Below are 23,015 nucleotides of genomic sequence, written 5' to 3' on the forward strand. Positions count from 1 at the left end.
AGTGATCATTTAGAGAAAAGCAAAGAAAAGTTTAGGGCATTATGAAAAAAGAGAAAATTGTAAGCTGGACTGCTCATGAAGCACGTTTAAAGAGTGGGAGATTGTTCCAGACAAGTTGTAGCTTCAGTCTGAATATGCATTAAGAGCCTTAATCAGATCTTGGGCAGTCACCCACTGAAGGAGAATATTGGACAACACAAAGGGATTGATTTAATTACTTGGAGTGGGTCTTTGCTGTGGAGCTGCCTTGTTAGGGGGAGTGAAAAGGCTGGTGGTATCCTTGTGATATTTTGTGAGGGTGTCTGGAGGAGGTGGTGGGGGTATGGAGGTAGTCTAGCTTCTTAAGTCATCAACACTAATCCTGAGTATAAAGCTCTCCTGATTGAAAAGGCCTGCATTGACTGCAGAAAATGGACAGAGCATTTTCTGTTTAACGTCAATCTGGCCAACGTTCATTCTTTTCAGTCACCTTCTCTTAGTGGTAAATTGTGACAATCGTATATCACGCCATCTTCCTTTTATTCAAATAGAAAAATAACTAATTCACTGTATTTTTACTGATACTTTGACAGGATCATGCTAAAACTGATAAATATTTTCAATTCACTGAGTCTGTTGCATCAACAAATGGTCTTCTCAGTGAGCAATTTAGGCTTGTAAACCTCTTGTTAAAAATTATGTTTCCTTTACATGATACCTAAACGGTTGTCAGAACTATAAAATGAGGCGTTCTAGCTGAATTCTATTGGCTGAATGGAGGAAAGATGCAAAATAAATATATATATATATATATATATATGTGTGTGTATATGTTTGGATAGCTCTCATTTCAGTATTCGTTTTTGTCAGAAGATGAGACATTCAAATGCCTTTAGGGGAAAACAAAGCTCTTGAGATATTCTAAAGGGGGTATAGATGTGAGACTCCAAAGAAGAGCTCACCTGATAGATTCCTGAGAGGTGTTTCCCCCCTAGGACACCTTTCTACCTCATAGATAGACAATAAGCCAGTCAGAGTGTACCCTAGTGCCTTGTTTTCTATAGGCACCAGTGACAACGAAGCCCTTAATCATCTCATGACAAAAGCCAAAAGGCATCATCCTATTAAGCTTCACTGCTAATATGAGCTACTGCCCAGGAACCTTTCATTGGATGCTGTGCTATTAAAGTGCTTCTGAACCAGCCAGCGGGAACCTAGGCTCATTCACCTTTCATCTGGGGGCCTGTTGTTTGGTAACTATAGTGGAGGCCGACTCAAGATGTTAGTGATCTCATTACAGCAGTTGTGAGAAACAGACTCAAGATTCGAGCATCTCTCTTCTCCTTTTCTCACCTCCCTTCTAGTTTTCCCAACCAACAATTCTTCCCACGTCCTTGCATGGCCACACATTGATTATTACTTAGGTTCATAGTTATGTAATTTTCCTGAAAGAAATATACTCATCCCAACCCCTGTAGCACTCTTAGCTTCTCTTTTTTTAGGGCACACACTGAATGAACAGCCAGGTTGAAAAGCGAAGAGGCCCCCGGCATTACAAAAAAAACATTCAGATTTCTCATTTAGTTGTCTTTATGCTGGTTGAGCCATGTGGCCCTTGAAGGTGTTGAAAACCTGGGAAGCACCAGAGGGATCAGAGCAATCTCATTAGCATTTGCTCAGAATTGGAGTGGACCGGCTGTATGACAAGCTGGAGCTCTCTGCCGGGCCTGAGACAACCGCCTCTGCCACTGTGCCCTCCTTTGTGCTCTTGAAGAATTTTCTATCTTGACAGCCCGCTTTTCCTAATGGGATATTGCCAAGTTGATCATGGGAAAAGACTATATCATAGGTGGACTCGTAAAAAAATATATATATTTCAGTTACACAATCAAAACTGAGAAGGACATGTTATTGTTTTTGTGTCTTATAGTAATACCTCTCTCAAATCAATAACCATGCTTTACTTACTTACCAAGTGAGAAAGCAAGATAGTTACGGCAGTTTGGAGATTTGCAGTTGATGTGAAGATATCTAATTGCAGAATTGTCAATGTTTATCAGCAGCAAACCAAGATAACCAACTGGTTCTTAATCACAGGATGTCATACTCCTGAACTGTCAAAACTGAAGTGTGTGTGGAGAACATGGTGTGCTATCACATCAATCGCGAGATAGACCAGTGCAAGAGGAGGAGTAGGTTGTAAAATAAGTAGACTTTCAGAACCCATATGCTTCGGAATCAAGTTAAGGTCTGGGACTGTTATTCCCATTCATTTATTTTATCATTATCGCTTAATTTTCATTTCTTTCTTTCATTTGCTCTAGTACTGCTTTGTTATGTATTAAAAATACTTGTCTGAGGTCGGGTATTAAATTTAAAGTTTAAAAGGCATTTAAAGTGCAACTGCAGAGTTAGGACCAAGAGGTCTCTAAATTTTGAGGTGTCCTTTAGTGAGGAACTGAACCCCATCATGACCCCTAATATACTCAACAGTCTATGTCTGTAGAGACTAAAGCTCCACATATATATAAAAAATGTATAATTTATGTACATATACTAAACAGTGCAAATATATACAGTATAATATATACTAATTTGAAGCACTGCATTTACAGCTCTGTTCCTGTCCCTGTGAATGAGTAAATGAGAAATGCATTTGAAAGCACTCTGTAGAACCAAGATAAGGTTAGGAAGTGCTACAGAAGTGCGTGCCATTCACCTTTTAAAAACAATTGACGAAAGTTAGTACTTTGTCAGGGCTCTGAAAACATAGCTGGGCATAGAAATGAAACATGACACCATTGAGCTTCATTATTATTGTCAATATTAGGCTACTATGTTAACATATGCCCTTACATTTAGGTCACACCCTTGTAAATACTCTCCAGGGGGAAAAAAGTAAACTTTACATTTAGAACCAACACAAATGGTCCCTGACCAAGCATGAGTATTTAAAAAGTTGGGAGAGAGGTTGATTTGGGTACACAGTTGGGCACGCATATTTAGAAAGCATGGTTTTTGCATGTCATGTATCAACCTTGTTCATGTCTGTCATTTTGGCTTAAAAAACATGTCTAAATTAAAATGATAGGGTACTTGCATAGTCAATTTTATTGCTTACACTTGATGTCAGTATTTTAATTGTTATTTCTTTATAATTTTCAATTATTTTTTAAAAATACATAGATTTCCTTTTCCTAAAACTGATATCTGTATTTTATTTATGAATTAACAGGAAATCATTAAATATCTTAAAGAAATGTGCCATCATTATTATTTTTGAGAATATAAATGGATTCAGACACATTATTTAAATTATGGATACGTTTATGTTTCTTGAAACAGAAAATTTGAAATGTTATATACTGTTTGTCTTGGCACACAAGAAGCTAAATAACTACCAGTACATAATTTGTAATCAAGGGTATTATGGATGGATTTCTTGTTGAAGTTGTGTTCTTTGCATTTGTTATAGTGTGTTGATGCTTGTTTTTGCTTTTGTGGGGTGCCAAAAGTGAGGTTTACTTAAGACTAAACATGAGTTTTGGAAACCTATGAGTGAAGAATGTCTCTTTAGGTCTAAAACTTAAGTCCACCTTATGAAAAAGTAACAAATTTTCTGTTGCACCATGTTTTGACATTTTATTTAACTAACATTCCCTGTGACTGTAAGAGCTAATCTCTGGCTACTCATTATAAAAGCTAAACCAGCCTACCTGCAATGACCAAAGTTTTTTTTGTCTCTTAAGCTTTACATTTTCCTTTGATCTAACAATGGGATTTAACTGAAACACAGAATATTTCCCTTATGCTTGATTTATTGGCAATCTGTAATTGATCTTGCAATAAGTTGGCATGTGTTTGTGGTATTTGCAATTAAATGCCACTATTGTTAAGGTGTATTTAATCTTTTTTCCTCCCCCGAGGGAAGGTGAACTGTGTGCTCTATGTCTGCTTTTGAGCTTAATGACACCTTGGGCATGCCTGGCACATCAACCCCTCAAGGTCACCCTAGTAAAAGATTGTCCTCATTCCTGTTTTTTTTCTATTTCTCCTCCCAGTCACAGAGCTTTTCATGTGAAATTCAGCAGCAATTACGTCCATGCTTGAATTAATGCAAGCCCTCCACATTTGACCAAATATTTTCTCGTAGAATGTGGAATTAAATTGGGCAATAGCAACTGTCTTACTGATGTAGTGAAATGTGTAATATGTGTAAGTGTCACTGAAGGGGGTTTATCTGCTAAACCCCAGCAATTGGCCCCACTATCATGGACAATGAACCAAAATAATGTCAACAACTCATTTCCAGACCTGGGTTTATAAATGTGAGTTTGCATGTGTGAGTGGGCGGATGAGTGGTTGTGTGTGTATTGGGGATAGAGAGTTTGAGCTTTTTAAATATATGTATATATATACAAAAAAGCTTATGGTAGTGGTGTAGTTCAACAGCAAATTCGACAACAAATTGATGTGACTGATGAATAAAGCAGTCATTGGAGATGCGATTTGATCTAATCTCAAGCTTCAGCATTTGCAAACATTACTTTTGTTTAGGGATTTGAGATTGCTGATCCTCAGTTTTGATAAAATAGAATCTGTAATAAATGGGTAATTTGAATCATGAATGATAGAGAACCAGCCTAATTTACTGCATCAATGTGGATACATTGATTTAATTCAAGCTTCTTCTCATTCCAACTATATGAAAAATAACATTTTTGGCAGGTAATTTACAAAAGCATGTCTTAATATTTTAAGCAATAAATACTAAAGAAGTGATGGTTTGAGCTTCCCGGGAACAAGAATTTGGTGCTTTTGCTTGTCTTATTTTCTTTGTTGAAAACAAAGCCACTTTACAATTTTATCAGACCAATCCTTACAGCAATTACTTGAGAAAAAGATTATTGGTTGGTAGCAGCCTTAAATTTGTATTGTTATGTTGGACCAGCATTTTTGTTTCTTGTGTCATTTGCCAGCCATGCTGAACCTATAACACTTCTAGATTTTAATATTCAGCTGCCGTCCTTGTTGATGTATTACTTTTATTTATTTTTTTTAACTGACAAATAACTAGTTCTCCAAGAAAATAGGTTGTGTCTTCATACTGAAAAATATAATCCACATCAGTGGGTTCTTCCACACCAGAGCTGTTTGGTCGGCTTTAAACGAACCAGATTTGTTTCCACGGATAGTGCGCTTCATTTTGGCAGGTGTGAAAGCTCATCCAAACTTTGCTCCGGATCAAACAAGAAAATTCTGGTTTGCCTGAAAGCGTGGGTATTGGTTCGCTTGCAAGTGAACTCTGGTATGGTTGGCTTACAACTATCCAGCAAACCACAAAGAGGAAGCAACGTAGAGCACAGCAGCACACTGTAGTCTCTTGCTGTTTGCTGTCATTCTCGGCACAGCTGCATTTGTCTCATGTCCCCAAACTATCCTGGTGTGAAAGCGCTCTTATATTCTGTCACAGCACAGCAGGAAGGAAATACTCATATAGGTGTTTTCCCATTGGAATGAAGCTGATGCTTGAGTACTGTTTTTATTATTAGTTTATTGCCAAAATTATATATCAATGCTGAACTTGACATGGGGAAGAAAGGAAGGGGCAGAGTGAAAAAAATGGAGAAACAAAATAGAGAAATAACACCACATGACAACACATTAACTGTTTAATATGCATGTGAGTGAATGCGTGTGAGTGCGTGTGTGAAATATATGGCATAGGTCTTATATGAATTGTATTTAATAATGGGTGCAGAGCGTAATTTCCATCAGTTGTTTTTTCCGGTCTTAATGGCTGTATATGGCAAAGAAGCTCGTTGACATTTGAAATTATCCAAAGTGCATTTGTTTATCCAGGTTGTAAATTCACACCAGTAAATTCACAACCTGTGTTGTAAATTCACCCATTCCCAGCCTCGGCCGGTCGTACAGACCACCTCCGCAAACGTCTTCTCTGTCGCCTGCGCTTCAACATTTGCAATATAAGCATTTGTTCTTCAATATTAATGAGCTCCAACTGCAAATACAGCTGCTCCACCTCGGTTGCCATTGTTTACTGTGGTTCACTCTGACCGGAAGAAAAAGCAAGGATTCGGCTATAACCACAAAAACACACAGCCACAACTCTCTACCGTCATGGTGGATTGCAAAGCAACATGTTCCCTCGACGCAGAATTTCGAATGCTCAATGACGATATCATGTCGATACCGTCAACGTTATGGAGGAGTATAAACTAGGACTTAGACAGATCCCCCACTGCCATGGAGCAAAGGCCTAAGGGAACCAGGGACAATAGCATGCAAGAGCGGGAACCAGCCCGAGAACCACCCAGCCCATCACCTAAGTTATAATAAATTTAGTAAAACACATAAAAATGCTGACCTTATGGTGTAAAAGCTAAGAGTTGCTTGGTAGTTTGTAAAAATGTATGCATTCTTTAAAAAGTAAATGAGTTTAATCTGCAGTGTTAAAAGTATGTATTTTTAAAAATTTGTGAATCTGTCAGAGGTTTTTTTTATTTTGCAGTTTTGCCTGTATTTTTAAAATAAGCAAAAATATCAGTACAATTACAGAAATTGAGTGGGATTTTACATGTCTAATGTAAAATAGCAAGAAGAATTTTATCTTACAGTATCTTATCTTATAAAGACAATTACAGTACATTAATAGTACTATATTTTTTACAGTGTAATAATATGTTGTTTATGGCTGCTTGAATAAACAACCATAGGTTGTTTTTGGAAGAAAGACAGTTTGAAAAATAAGTTTTATCAGTTAATTCTACAATATTTTTTTAAGCATTTCTTTGTGGCTCTTGTTCCCCAGCACCTACTTAAAAAGGAGTTATTCAAAATTCAAGAGTCAGCAATAGCTGAGAACAGGAGGTAGAGCAAAACACTTAACAGATTTTAAAAATGTATCATTAGTGTGGTGCTACATACTTTCATTACCAAGTTTATCAGAGCGACCAGCAATAAGGCAAAGGTTCATGCACCCTTGAGCACAAAGACTCAAGTTGTTCTACATTTACAAAATCATTTAACTTCTTTAATTATTCCTTAAATTACAATTGCAAATAAAGGCCCTGTCGTGGAGGATATGCATGCCCTGCAAAAAGAGCAACATTTTTAATGATTACTTTTAAAACCGTACCAAACTAATCTCCCATGGACAAAAAATGAATAAAAAAGGGAAGATTTTCTCTGCCATTCTATTATAATGGAGGCGTATCCGCCACCAGGCACGGTGGCTGTTCTGGACCAGATGTTTCAGAACTAACCAACAATTGGACTAAGAATAGAAAAGGTACAGCGAGAGTAAGGCTGGAATAAATTAATTGCTAATTTCTCAGTCTTTGAAGGAATTAGGCTCACTACTTTTCCCTTATGTTCTGTGAGAATGTCCATGCGTTAAATGTTTTTCTTCTCTTGCCAGCCCCTCTCCCCTCTCTGTTTTCCTGACAGTTAAGGGCCACCCAGAGGAGAGTGAGTGATGCAAAACCAAGGAGTAATCCCTCTGTTTATCTCGGCTTCGAGGCTCAGCCCCAACCTCTGCCTCTATTATCTTGAGGATTTAAGGCAAACTTTCATTTATTGGCTGGCCTCCCTTTTCAATCCTGGCTCCTGAGCTCAGGATACCCCCTCCCCAAGCCTATATCCCAGTGTGAGCAGATTTGCATAGAGCAACAATGCATGTTGCCAAGGCAGTGACCAGTCGGTAGTGGGACAAGCCTACTTAGAAGCACGGTTTGATCAGGGAGCACATGGATATAGAATGATGTGGAATTCAGAGGGGAGGGAGCAGCACCTGCATGGCAGCCTAGCTTAACTACGCCATCGAAAACAGCAGATGTACAACAATATGGTCACTGACTCCCCTCTTCTTTTTTTTCACTCCTCATCAACACAAATTAAAAAGGCAAAGTTTTAAAAATTGACTTATAGGAGGGTGGAGCGCTTTGCCTGCTAAAGTGGTTTGACTACTGGTTTGAAGATTGTTTCCTCAGATTTCCCTGAATTCCCACGCTAAAACATATTGTGTAACGGCTTCAGTAATTTCAATCAGCACGGTTACATTCATAGTTGAGTTGAGCAACAGTTACAACTTAACTTAACAATTTGATTAGACCACTGTCCTTATTCGGATATATATGCACAGGAGGGCACTTAAGTTATTAAATCAAGTGTGTCCAACGAGGTGATCTTGTGGACTTTGTGAAAAAACATTGAAGAGATTCTGCTGCTTTTAACATTGTCTGTTGGAGAAAATACTTGCAAGTCTTTTTCTTCTGAAAATTCTTTGTGTATATGTTGTCTTCAACTGTCTGGTGATTTTGTCTGTTTTTGTACTGGTTTTAGTTATAAAATGCCCAGAATGCAGAATACCCAGTCTCATTTGAGTCCAGTGGAGCATATACACAAGAGTAATTCAAGCTCGTACTCGTACAAACAATTGGACTGGTACTGAATATATTCAGTAAAACAGTGATGTCCTCCTAAAATCATGATGGAGGCAATTTGTTGTGCTGCTCATTTTGATATTGGAATTTGATTCTGGCTAGAACACGTAGAGCTGGGTCATGTTGTCATGGTAAATAAGATAGTGTTTCTCAAAGTTTTTTCTTGTCTATGTGCTGTCGTAGCTTCCTCACCAGCAACTGTAGCAGTATGCGTTCATGAGTCACTATAGTGCCCTTTCCCTCCAGCTATACAAACCTCCAGAAATTTGACCAATCAGAAATTAAATTAAATTAGATTTTAGATTTTTTTTCATCCCAAAGAAACATTGTGAGGTTGCTGTATTCTTAACATTTTTTCTTAAATAATCATCATAAGCTTTCATTAAGAGGGTTAAGAGCGTTATTGCTGTTGTATCTCTGTTACAGCGGAGCTTAAGAAGCCTAGCACTGATCACACTCAGTTTTGACACAATGCAATGACGAACAGGACCGGTCTTCTTTTTTTTTTAAATGTAAATAACTTAAAAGGATTATTCTTTTTACAAATAGATCCAGGGGCTCCAGAGCAGTCAACAGCACAGAAGTAGCCTTCTTTTTCAGTTTCTTTGTCAGATGTAGACATTGAAAGACGATTGCTTCCTCAAGAAATATGATTTCTTATGTCCTTTTTTTCAAGACAGCCTCTGTGTTGGATTTCCAGTCCAGTCTACTGTTCAGGTAGATTCCAAAGTATCTTTATTCCTCAACCACCTCCGCCTCTTCACCTGGCGTGGGAACAGTGTTTTACTTATTCCTGATCTTCCCAAAATTCAATCATCAATTCAATCATCTCTTTTGTTTGTATCCAAGATTAATTTTTTATTTTCCCTATGGGGGATGAATAAAGTATTTTCTATTATAATCTATGAGGTGATTGTTGCCACAGCATGCCACAAAGTAATTGACAAGTTGCTCCTGTCCTGCTGACCATCTTCCCAGACACACGATTAATTTAATTATCCCAAATTGCCCATCAGGTAGTCAACAATTTAGGTTACTGTCCCACCTGCACTCTCTTGAGCTTCCCAAACAACAGTGCACTAAGAGCACTGGAGAAATCAAAGAACACAGTTCCCAACGCGTCGTATGTCCAATCAAGATGAGAGTGGGCACGCTGAAGTAGGCAGATGATGGTAACCTTAACGTCAACCCGAGGTCGACAAGCAAACTATAGTGGGTCCTAAAAGTTGTTTACCCCCTTATTAGGTTAGCCAATACCAGTGTATCCATGACTTTCACGACGCAGAATGCCAGGGAAGATGAATGAGTCTTTCCAGGTACTGTCTTCCACAGCACCAGGACCCACCTTTGACTAAAGCTAAAGTTGAAGAGGTGCTGTAGAGCTGCTAAACACAGGCCCTAGAGACCCTGCGGCAGATACCATCTGGACCTGCAGCCTTGTTCTGGTACAGTCTCTCCAGCTGCCTCTTCACCTGACTACTTGAGACACACAGGCTTGAGGTGTTGGCAGAGTAGGTCGCGTTGTGTCCCGAAGTGGGGATAGATTTTGGTGAGATCTGCGTTCTGTCACAACTGAACTAGGTCTTGAACCCAAAAGCACAACTCAGAAGACAAAGTACAAATATACAATTATTTAATGCAAAAATGTAAACAAAAATCACTCTTACGAGGAAGGCAACTACAACAAAATATAAACTAAATCACTCTTTCGAGGAAGGCAACTATGACGAAGCAGCAAAATAACAAAGAATACAAAACCTGAATGATCAAGAAACTCGACATGGACTGGCATATGTTCTCTGGCTAAAAGACAAGAAGAACTGGCACAGGACATAGGGAGATGCAGACTATTTAAACACAGAGTTAATGGGGAACAGGTGGAAACAATCAAGAATCAGCTCTATGGCTCCATCCAGGCTATCATTTCGATCCTTCCTCGCCCCAAAGCACTGCACCACACATCTCCCACATTACTCTGCTGGATCCCACACCCCAGCCCTATTCTGTACACCTTGCTGCTCTCTACCTTCCTCCCCTTCAACTGTTTTTTTTAACAGTCCCCAACAACGGTCCTGTTACGTTGGCAAGGGTCCAGTTAATGTACTCCAGTAAAATAGTCTACAATAAGTCTTATGCCCATAAAGATACATAGTCTGCTGCAGCAAACTTTAAAAATTTACCTCAGATGCATATTTTTCCACATATTCTTGATCATAACTTCAGTTAGCATGCATGTATTAGCCACACCGTCATACCAAAACAGCTCTGGTCTTTAAACTTTTGATTGACATCTGACTTTTTCAATTAGATGTTTACCCTGTCTGCTGGGGCACCATAGTCAATTACTCACTGATAGGCCAAAAGTATCTGCACCTATTCTTATGTGTGAGGCTCAAACCAGTTGAATTGAATTGAATTACATTGAATAGCTAATGAAATTCTGAAAACAACAATATGCAAGTTGAAGGAGGGACTCTTTTTCCATATATGGCAAACGTAACGTGTAAAAAGTGTCACAGAGAAGTAGTCTAGCGTCTTCAGTTCAAATTATTCATCATCGTGCGCAATTTCAGATTCTGCAGTTTATTTGTTTATTTTTCTACAACATGGCTAAACAGACATCAAAAACAAAATACAGTAAGGAGGGAGCCTTAGAGGTTTGTTTACGATGGGACAGTGATGCTTCTGAGGTCAGAGGGGGACAGTGATAATGACTGGACTAAGCATCTGAAGAGGGAAACATGGCTCTCTACAAGTATTATTTATATTCCATTGTTATTTTACTTAACATTATTATACTTATAGATAGATACTTTCTTGTTCCCGAAGGAAAATGTGGACTCAACATTATCATTTGGTCTAGGTTGAGTTTTGATTGCCAGTGGGATTATTTCAATAAACTTTTTTTTTTTTAAATTTAAACCTACTCTCTCTGCCTCCTCGGCCCAGAACTGTGTCCTTGCCCACCCACTCTTTGCCACAAGCACATTAAGATTTCCAATTCGAGGTTGGTGAAAAACGTAGCCCTCCTCTTCCCCGTTGCCATGTTGACTCGTGGAATCGGGGCTCCATTGATGCTGGCTTTTTATAATTGTGGCACACGCACTAACTGGAATCAGCGTTTTTGGAAATGTAAATTTCCTGTGGGTTGAGTTTTCTATTTCAGAGTAGATCGACTCAGAGTTTAGGATTAGATTCAGAGTTTGATGAAACTGCTTTGTGAAACGGACCCCAGGTCTGACTGCACACACCCTGCACAAGGTCTTTTTTGACACCCTCCCCTCTGGCTGGCTCAAGGTCATGAGGGCATGGACAGAAGGACTGAAAAACAGTTTCTTCCCCAGAGCTATGAAAGCTCTATGTAAAGCCTGAGCTGGATTTTTTTTTTCATTTTCTTTTTTGCCCTTATCCTTTTTATTCCATGCTGTTTACCACTGCAATATTTATTAAAATATTTTTTACATATGCTGCAGTGCATAGGACTACTGTTAAAGAGAATTTTGTTGTGTAGAAATGTGCAATGACAATAAAGATTTCTATTCTTTGATAATTTAACACAGATGTGTATAAAAAGAGGAAGCCTGTCTAATATTTAAAGACAACTTTTTGCAAAGTTTGGGAGCCTCGACTGCAAAAGCCCGATCCCCTTCGAGCTTCAGCCTAGTTACCGGAAAAACCAAGATCGGCTGATCAGCACACCAAGAAGGGCCATAAGGCTGAATAAAGTCCGAGAGGCAGGGTGAAGCAAGGTCATTTCGACATTTATATGCTAGAGGGAGAATTTTAAAATAAATTCTTAATAACACAGGGAGACAGTGAAGGGAGGACAGAATCAGGGATGTCATTTGTACATACAAACAAGTTGATTAATGATTTAGATTTTGTAATATTTGACCTAATTGTATTTTTTAGTAGCAGTTGCAGTTCCGTACCATTTTGTGGAGTGCTTACTTAATGTTGTTAATTACTGCAGTTCTCTCATTGGTTAATACAGATAACGTGACGTAGTATGTGTATTTTGCTTAGTGAAGCTATGGGACCGAGAGTGCACACTAGTTTTTGACCGTGCATGCACGTGAATATTATTTTGTTTCACAGTTTTGTTTTTTGTAACGGAAAGAAAGGTTTTTCAGTAAACCCTTGAAGAAAAACACAGACAGCTGAGTTTTAATTGAAGCACACATCAGCTACATGTTCGGGATCTATAGTTTAGTGCGCTCAGCAGAAAACAGACGGAGCCACACTTACAAGGGAAATGTGCTCACATTGTTACACTCTAGTTAATAGACGAGCAGCGGCATCTTGGATAAGCTGAATGTGTGAAATGGAACCCTGGCTAACCCCAAAATAGTTAGCGTTGCAGTAATCCAGACGAGTTTTGATAAAAGCATTAATCATTCAGTGGTGCCATCAGATCGGATTAATGGCTAAATTACAATAAGATTGAGTTATTCAGTTCATGTAGACGCCTTAATCTGACAAAAAAAACGGATCGGGTTACTCGCTATCGAATTAAGACCCCGAGATAACTTGATCCAAATGTACACTGAACGTGCATGTATACAGCAGTGGATCGGATTGAGCGTTCTGCGCATGCTTGAGATTTTTTCCCGGGATCGTCACCCAGAAGACAAAGGAGACGATTTTACTGTTGTTGTCGCCGCCGTCTGAAAGAAATAAACACGATGGAGAATGCGCCATTGTGCATTGCGTTTGTGCCATAACCATGCTCATCATAAATGAAATGTAGAGGGATGTAGTTTCATCTTGCTCTTTGTTCGTCATCTTTCTCGAATGCCTTAGTTTTGTTGTTGTTGGTGGTGAAGATGTGACCGGAAGTGACTCTATTAGCGATAGTTAAGATGGGTACAGCGCCACCTATCATACTGGGGTATGATATGCTTTGTGCCAGTGATTCGATTCATTCAGCGCCATATATCCAAGGATAATTACCCTTGCTCAGATAAGGATCATAACCCAACTATAGCTATAATCGAGGTAATCTCATCATGTAGACCCACTGAGTGTTTCAAAGTCTTGCCAATTCAGAACAGGTTTTAACTTAGCTATCTGCCTTAACCAAAGGATCACTGAGCTGAAAATAACTTCTGTTTTGGTTTCATTAAAACTAAAAAGATTTTGCAACCTCAACAGTTCAATGTCATTAAGGCACTCTAAATTTTATATACATATACATACATATGCGTATATATATATATATATATACAATTCTATTCATAGATATGTACATAGATATATAGACTGCCAGGCTGACAAAGAGCCCGAGCTCTGTTGAGCCATGTATTCCTTTAACTCTCAGCAGTGATGATTTCATGAGATTCTTCATCAATAAAATTGTTTCTATCAGAGAGAAGATTAATGGAATCCTTCCCATTATTATCACTGATGTATCATCAAGTAGAGCAGCTTTAGAAGTATCTTTCGAACCTGAATTGTATTTAGACAGCTTCTGTCCAGTTGATCTTTCTGAGCTAACAACAGCAATAGTCTCTTCTAAACCATCAACTTGTATGTTAGACCCAACCCCAACCAGACTGTTCAAGGAGGTTTTCCCCTTAATTGACACTTCCATATTGGATTTGATCAATCGGTCTTTGTTGATAGGATATGTACCTCAGACTTTTAAGGTTGCTGTAATTAAACCTTTACTTAAAAAACCTACTCTTGATTCAGAAGTGTTGGCTAATTATCGACCTATATCCAATCTCCCTTTTTTGTCCAAAGTTCTTGAAAAAATAGTTGCAGTTCAACTTTGTGATCATTTACATAGAAATAATCTGTTTGAAGAGTTTCAGTCAGGATTCAGAGTGCATCATAGCACAGAAACAGCACTGGTGAAAGTTACCAATGATCTCCTGTTAGCTTCTGATAGCGGACTTGTTTCTGTGCTTGTCCTGTTGGATCTCAGTGCTGCATTTGATACGATCGATCACAGCATTCTGTTACAGAGACTTGAACATGTTATTGGGATTAAAGGAACTGCATTAGGCTGGTTTAAGTCATATTTATCTGATAGATTCCAGTTTGTTCTTGTAAATGAGGAATCTTCCTCACACGTTGGAGTAAGTCATGGAGTTCCTCAGGGTTCTGTGCTTGGACTGTGCTTGGAAGCATGTACTTTATACATGCTTCCATTAGGTAACATTATCAGACAGCATGGCATAAATTTCCATTGTTATGCTGATGATACTCAGCTGTACTTATCTATGAAACCAGATGAAACCTACAGGTTGGTCAGGCTACAAGCCTGTCTTAAAGACATAAAGACCTGGATGACTCAGAACTGTCTGCTTTTAAATTCAGACAAAACTGAAGTTGTTCTCTTTGGACCTGAGCGCTTCAGGGAGAAATTGTCTAGTTATATAGTTACTCTAGATGGTATTTCCTTGGCTTCTAGTTCTACAGTGAGGAACCTTGGAGTTATTTTTGACCAGAATTTATCATTTGACGCACATATAAAACTGGTTTCTAGGACTGCCTTCTTTCACCTTCGTAATATTGCCAAAATCAGGAACATCCTGTCTCAGGGTGATGCAGAGAAACTAGTTCATGCATTTGTTACTTCAAGATTGGACTACTGTAATTCCTTATTATTGGGCTGTCCCACATATTCTCTGAAAAGCCTCCAGCTGATCCAAAATGCTGCAGCCAGAGTTCTGATGAGAACTAACAGGAGAGATCATGTTTCTCCAGTTTTAGCTTCTCTTCATTGGCTCCCTGTTAAATTCAGAATAGAATTTAAGATTCTTCTTCTGACATATAAAGTTCTTAATGACCGAGCTCCATCATATCTTAAAGATTTAATTGTAAGATATTTTCCTAACAGAGCACTTCGCTCCCAAACTGCAGGTTTACTTGTTGTTCCCAGAGTTTCTAAAAGTAGAATGGGAGGTAGAGCCTTCAGTTATCAGGCCCCTCTCTTGTGGAATAAGCTGCCAGTAAATGTCCGGGAAGCAGACACCCTTTCCACTTTTAAGATTAGGCTTAAAACTTTTCTTTTCGATAAAACTTACAGTTAGGGATGGCTCAGGTAATCCTGAAACATCCCATAGTTAAGCTGCTATAGGCTTAGACTGCTGGGGGACCTCATCTGTCACACCTTTCCTCACTTTGCTCTCTTTTTCCCTCTGTTTAATTTCAAAATTGATTTTATGTACATGTGACATTATTGTGGTTATTAACCTATGTTTCCCTGTTCCAACAGATATCCTTTGAATGGCGTTATGGTGTTTTTCCCCCCTCTTTTCCCTCTTTTCTGTCTTCTCAAACCCCAGCTGGTCGAGGCGGATGGCCACCCTTCCTGAGTCTGGTTCTGCCAGAGGTTTCTTCCTGTTAAAAGGGAGTCGTTCCTTTCCACAGTTGCCACAGGCACGCTCAGGACGGGAGATTGGACTGAAGACACATTTCGGTGCAATCTGTTGGTTTCCTTAGCTAGGATATTAATTTTTTGAATTAGCTCTATATGAATTAATTGGATTATGATTACAATAAATTGAATTCCAATTGGCTTGAATTGGACTATATTACTTAAGTGCCTTGAGATGACAATTGTTGTAATCTGGCGCTATATAAATAAAATTGAATTGAATTGAATTGAATATATTTGTATACACAATTTAATTCTGTTGAATTAATGTACCACAATTTAGATAATTTCCTTCAAACAGAGTGGTGTTTCCTGAGAGCCACAATAAACTGATTATTAACTAAACCCTTAAAGAGTATACTGTGTATTAGTAGCATGTTTTTATCAGAATACAGAATATTTTAAAGGTAATCATATATATCCAGTGGAGGTCATAGCTACAACTCATAATCTGTACACCGAACTGTGAGCTCACTGGGCCACATTGTGATTACTGTTAATGTTTTGTGAGAGCCTGCATGAGCAGGTAGCTTTATGTTCTTCAGGCTTTTTTAGAAGCGTTTAAGCTGAGTGACAGAACAGTAGGAAGACACAATGTATAGTGATGGCCTGCAGAGAGCTACATCCCCCCAACAAGTACAAGTAAATAAGGACTGCCCACCCCCAAATTCAGACGAACATACCGTATCTCCACCCACCAAAGACATTACCCACCTCCTGTGTGCACATCAGTTAACCCACAGAAGATAAAGCCAGTAAAGGACGAATATATAGAGAGCAATCTGTGTTTTGCTTAAACAAAGTTAATTTCAACACTTAATATCAGTCCTCTCTTCACAAAGGAACCATATTATACTATGTCGTTGAAGTTGAAATGCTGTAGTGTACGTTTAAATATTTACCCTCTTATCTCTTTTCTAGTCACTCTGTGGGAAGTCACTACTGGGGTCCAGCTAAATACTTTTGTCTACTCTCTTTGCTAATCCTTTTCAGGGAGTGAAGAGCATACTGCAGTGCGAATTCAGACTATTTGCATTTTTTACATACATTTTGATAAAATTCCAGATTTTCCTTAACTTTTGATATGAATGGATAGTTTATTACAAAATGGTCTTGTTTATTACAAAATGGTCATGCTACAACTTTTAACAGTTAAAGTTGTAACTGAGACAAAAATATAGGCAATCAGGTCATCAGACAAGTTTTAACAACACTTTGTGAGAGTAAAAAAAAAAAAGTATGTTGGTGGCTGAAGAATATTGAATATTGATGCTTCAATTAGCATTAGCAAATATTTTTCCCAAAAGGATATAAGAATTTAGGATTTAGATGTATTCCATCAGATAAAGCTTTTCATCTTTGACAGATTTTCTACCCTCTTCTCCAGTCACTTTTTTTTGTTTTGTTACCAGAATGAGGAAAGAGGTTTTCGGAAAAGCTTTGGGTTTATTGTGTTTGTGGAGGCTGGACAGACTGATGGCCGTAGAACAGATATCATCTCAATATCTATTGACAGTTTGAAAGTCAGCTCTTCTCTGCATAATTGGCCCCACCTCTCCCATTAGCAATGGCTGTATTTAGCTCCCTAGGGCATGTATTAGAACAAATTTGAGGAGTGTCATGTTGCATGCATTTCAACAGGGCCAACAGGGTTAGACTCACATTGGCGTAATTAATCTATCTGCTTGACTAATGGCTGAACCAACTCCATAAGGACAAGGAATCTGAAGCAATATTTCCATCAAGGAGAAAGTATTCCAGCCCCTCAGCCAATTAATTAAAGCTGCAATTCACATAAAATAAAACAAATAAATAAAAAAAACAGAATCTCATCCATTTCAGTTTTGACCACAATAATCTGCAACAGACTCACAGGAACAAAAAAAAAAAGACTAAATGATAGCAGATTTCACAATTAAAGGCTTTGTTTCATATTTCGGAAGAATCTCAATCCATTTCAAGAATATTGTGTGTCAGCAAAGGAGAGCTGATCAAAATAAAACATAAATATGGAGGAAGATTCAACTGAAGCATAATTTCTTTTTCACTTCAAAATATAGAAATAACTAACAAATTAGCTGAGGTCATTAAAAAAAAAAGTGATGATATGTGACAAACGATATCAAAGTCTAACTAAGCATACATTTAGTTGCAAAACGAAATCCCTCTCCTTTTTAATCCAACCAGCAGTTTGTCAGCTGCATCTCTATTCCTGGAGTGTAGATGTGACAACAACCAAGAGGCATTCAAGACAAAAGGAATTAACAACTGAAGCATGTTTAGCACATGAATAGTGGGATAAATTGAATTGGTGCAAATTAACTGAAGCAAGCTTTTGGATTGGAGACTGTAGAATCCATCTGATAAACAGCTGATAATCACCTGCTGATACACTGGGACAGAAAAACAGTGATTAATCAGTAAAGTCACTCATCAGCTTTTACTAGGAATCATGTTCTGTGTTAAAACACAGCTCTTGTTTTTGCTTTACCGTTTATGTATTTGGATGCTTTTATCCTAAGTGACTTACCAAAGGACCCCTACTAGAGGTTTTGAACTCCAGGTCACCCACATGAAAGGTAGCAATCTTCACACTACACTATCCAGCTAGCGTACTGTACTGTCACGCTAATGTCTGCAATGCAGAAAGGGATGTCGGGAGCATCCTGTAGTTAAAAAGCTAAAGGGAAAAATCAAAAAACATTCCACACGCATATTTATACAATGACAGAACAGACACTAGGGTGATGTAACAAAAGAATAAAGACATATCAGAAGCATTATTTGGTTTATTTCCATAATTTTTTCAAAGATGAAAGGGACTTTAAACTGATTTCTTGAGGAAAAAAAACAAGAAACTGACTGCATGTCTTTATTATGATTCTATGTTGGTGTGGTGTCTAGCTGTGTTTTCGTTTTTTTTCCTTTCAGCCGTGTGATAGGCTGAACAGGTCTGGAATCCTTCCTTCTGGGTGGAGCTTGGGCTTCGGTTCTCCTGCTGCTGCACCTGCTGCTGATTGGCCCTGACAATTTCTGCTTCTTACGCAGAGGACACATAAGGGCTCACAAGAGTCATTCATTTACACAACAAAATCAAAAGTGTTAGATTTCCAGTGTTGTATGTTAAAAATACTGTGTTAACTTGTGTACACTTGTTTAGTCTAATTTAACTATGTGAGAGTTAGTTCCTAAAAAGAGCTGGTGTTAGTCCGAGGATTATAAAATCAACACTTAAAAGAGTTGTTCCCACAATTCCAATGTATCTGTGATGTGTTTGCCTAAAGAGCGGGATAGCAGACAACTACTTTGTTTCGCGCTTTCAACTTGACCAAGTCCGTTTGTGTCAGCTCAGTAAATGAAAGGCTTAGCAATTTAACAATACTTTCTATGCAGTAGTATTACATATGTGTTGATAATAAGTCTCACAAAGTCATGTCTGCAGCTGACATCGTGATATGGTAAGTCCCATGCTAAGGTTAGCATAATTGTTGTATGCAATGTTTGATGAGTGCATTCATTTTGCACAAGACTGTTGATTAATATACACAAGTCAGTTCAGATAGGCAGCATCCCAAACAACATAATCACATATGTTTACCTTCTTGTTTGCTTCTTCTTGTCCTGGCTTTGCACCGATGTCTTTGCACATTATCTTGTCTTGTTGTGTTCTTTTTTTTAAGATTTCATTATTTTTTTCTATTTGCATTACAAAACTGCTACACTGTGGACCCTGAGCTTCACAATTTCATCTCTCTGTATACTTGTATGCGGTTGAGATGACAATAAAGTTCACTTTGACTTCAGAATCAGAAATACTTTATTGATCCACAGGGGGGAATTATTTTGTTGCAAATGCACCCATTTAAAGAATATGAAAAGATTATACAAACAATAGTAATAAAACTAACTAAGCAAAAAACAGAGAATATATATATATAGCAAATAGAAATAAAAAGTCCAATTTTAAAATAAGTAGACACTCTTATGTAAATATTTACAGTTATTGCACATATTCACCATAAAGGTTTCAAACTTACAAATTGGAGTTGTGGAGTCCAATTGCCACAGGAAGGAATGACTTCCTGTGTCTCTCTGTGGTACATTTTGGTAGATGTGTCTTCTACTAAAAGTGCTCCTGTGTTTAACAAGTGTGTCGTAGAGTCGGTGGGAGACCACTGATGTCCAGGATGTTGTGCAGCTTCGACAGCATCCTCCTCTCTGTCACTGCAATCGGAGAATTCAACTCCACTCCCACCATGTCACTGGCCTTGCGGATCAGTTGTTGAGTCTTTTGGCATCCGCTACCCTCAGCCTGATGCCCCAGCATGCAACAGCAAAGAAGATCGCAGACTTGACTTTGACTTTAATTGAATATGGACAGGAATGTAGACCAACATGTTGGAAAATAATAAAAATCAAGAACATCTTTGGTCTTTATACAAAGAGACAGCCAATCACAATAAAAAGGGGAATTAGAGCATCTGTGAAAATGATCTGGGTCAGGGATTTTGAATTTGAAAATCCTACCGTCAAACAAAGTCAAAAAGAGGAAGCTGTTGAGATTTCTTCCAAGTAGCCACATAATTTCCATCCATCCATTATCTGCCGCTTCTCTGGGGGTTGGGTCGCGGGGGCAGCAGCTTGAGCAGAGAAACCCAGGCGCCCCTGTCCTCGGCCACTTCTTCCAGCTCTTCCGGGGGGAACCCTGAGGCATTCCCAAGCCAGCCGAGAGACCTAATCTCTCTGAGTCTTCCCCGGGGGTCTCCTCCCAGTGGGACGTGCCCAGAACACCTCACCAGGTGTCATGGGAGCATCTTATCCAGATGCCTGAGCCACTTCATCTGACTGAGCCACTTCATCTAACTGAGCCACTTCATCTGACTCCTCTCAATGTGGAGGAGCAGCAGCTCTACTCCGAGCCCCTCACAGATGACCGAGCTTCTCACCCTATCTCTAAGGGAGAGCCCAGACACCCTGAGGAGGAAGCCCATTTTGGCCGCTTGTATTCGCAATCTCGTGGGTCGTGACCGAAAGATGAGAGTAGGAATAGATGAGGGTAGGAACGTAGATTGACCGGTAAATCGAGAGCTTCACCTTCTGGCTCAGCTCCTTCTTCACCACGATGGACCGGTACAGAGCCCACATCATTGCGGACGCCTGTCAATCTCCTGCTCCATTCATCCCTCACTCGTGAACATGATCCCGAGATACTTGAACTCCTCCACTTGGAGAAGGATCTCATTCCGAAACCTGGTCCCAATTCTCATCCCAGCTGCTTCACACTCGGCTGCAAACCTCTCCAGTGAGAGCTGAGGGTCATGGCCCGATGACGCTAACAGAACCACATCATCCGCAAAAAGCAGAGACCCGGTTCTGAACCCCCTCAACGCCCTGGCTGCAACAAGAAATTATCTCCATAAAAATTATGAACAGAATTGGTGACAAAGGGCAGCCCTGACCCTCCAACCCTCACCGGAAACACGTCCAACTTACTGCCGGCAATGCGGACCAAACTCTGACAGACCTGCAAGGTGAATCGCTTTGACGACGCTCAGAAGGAACTTCTGTCTATGAAAATTCAAACGATGTGAAGTAACTAACTGAAATAACTAGAAAAGATAAGTTACGATCATCTTGAGCAACAAGCTTATACTTAATTTTGTTAACCCAGATTTCCCAGAACTCTAATTCTAATTTACAGTTACCTGCCCATACACATAATCAGGATTTGGTTAGATAGCAATGAAATATTTTTATACTAATGACTAGAGTACACAATTTTTAAATAAATTAAAAAAAAAAAAAAAACCTTTGTTTACACATTGTTCTATTGATTTTGACTCAGTACATCCCCAAAATGGTTGTGTAAAATGTAAATGCTCTTTCCATTCAGCTACATTTTTCTGAAGACAACTGGCAAACCTAAGTTTTTCTCTTGCTATTACTGTTATCTTAATCTGTGCAAGCTGACATCCCAAAAAGTTGTAAATGCTGTACTTTGGTTACTATCATATTGAAATCAGGGCACCAGAGCATCAGTTTCTTCCATCTAGTCTAACCTGACTTACAATGAAAATGAAACAAGGATTTACATCATTATGGTGGTAATAGGAATTATTAAAATTTTGACTGCAACATTTATCATACATTTGAGCAAGTAGACATGGGACTATAACATTCTTAAAAATCTAAAAAAGATTATTTATCATACAACAGGAATGTAGTAATTAAGAAAAAGAGATTGGGGAATTCACACAACACCAACACAAATTTGACTACTCCCTATCATTTGTGTTCTTACTTAACGTATACAATTGAGAAACCACACAAACAATAATCCAAACAATACTTAAGGCCTGCATAATTATATATAGAAGGAGCAACTAATCCTTTAAAAGTACAGGAAAAGTTTGTTTGGTTTCATATGTCAAGAATGTAATGAATGCTACATTAACCCCACCAATGCTAAGCATCACGGAGAATGGGCATATTTTTCCAGCAGGTCTGGCCCCCAGCACTGATCAAACCCACCCCCATAAATCAATTTTACTCTTACCTGAAACCCTGTGCCCTCTCAGCCTTGGTCCCTCCTATTTGTCAAGTACTATGGAAGAAGGGAGGACCCAGATGCAGACTTCTCAAAATTACCAGGTTTATTCCAAAAAAAGACAAGGAGCAAGAACAAAAGGAGCAGCAGAGCCGGTTATCAGAAATACTAATGTTGTGAAAACAAAACAAAACTAGACTATGACTAAGGTGCTAGAAACCAAGACTATGATTAATAAACAAGATTATGATTAACATTGGTTGTGAAAAAACAAGACTATGAAAACTATGGCTATTAGGCAAAACCAGACTTAGCTTTGTGGTGTAAACGTGGAAGGGAAAGTGAGGATTTTGCCATGAGTGTTGGTGATGATGTGCAGCTGTGAGCAGAAACAGGTGACTTGAGTGAGACTAAGTGACAGGGGGAAAAACATGACAAGAAATTAGTCTAAAAACCTGACAAAACCTGAAAACATGATAAAGACCAGAAAACGTAACAAATGACCTGAAAAACAAAACCGTGACACTCTTAGATTACGCATGTACAATGTATATATGTGTGTGTATTAAATATGCATATGACACCAGTCATAAACATCCATTGGCTGTTAATTCACAAACACCAAACATTGTCCCTG

The sequence above is a fragment of the Leuresthes tenuis genome, unplaced genomic scaffold (genome assembly GCF_036924035.1).
Source record: "Leuresthes tenuis unplaced genomic scaffold, fLeuTen1.0.hap1 SCAF_4, whole genome shotgun sequence".
In the NCBI taxonomy this organism is placed as follows: Eukaryota; Metazoa; Chordata; class Actinopteri; order Atheriniformes; family Atherinopsidae; genus Leuresthes; species Leuresthes tenuis.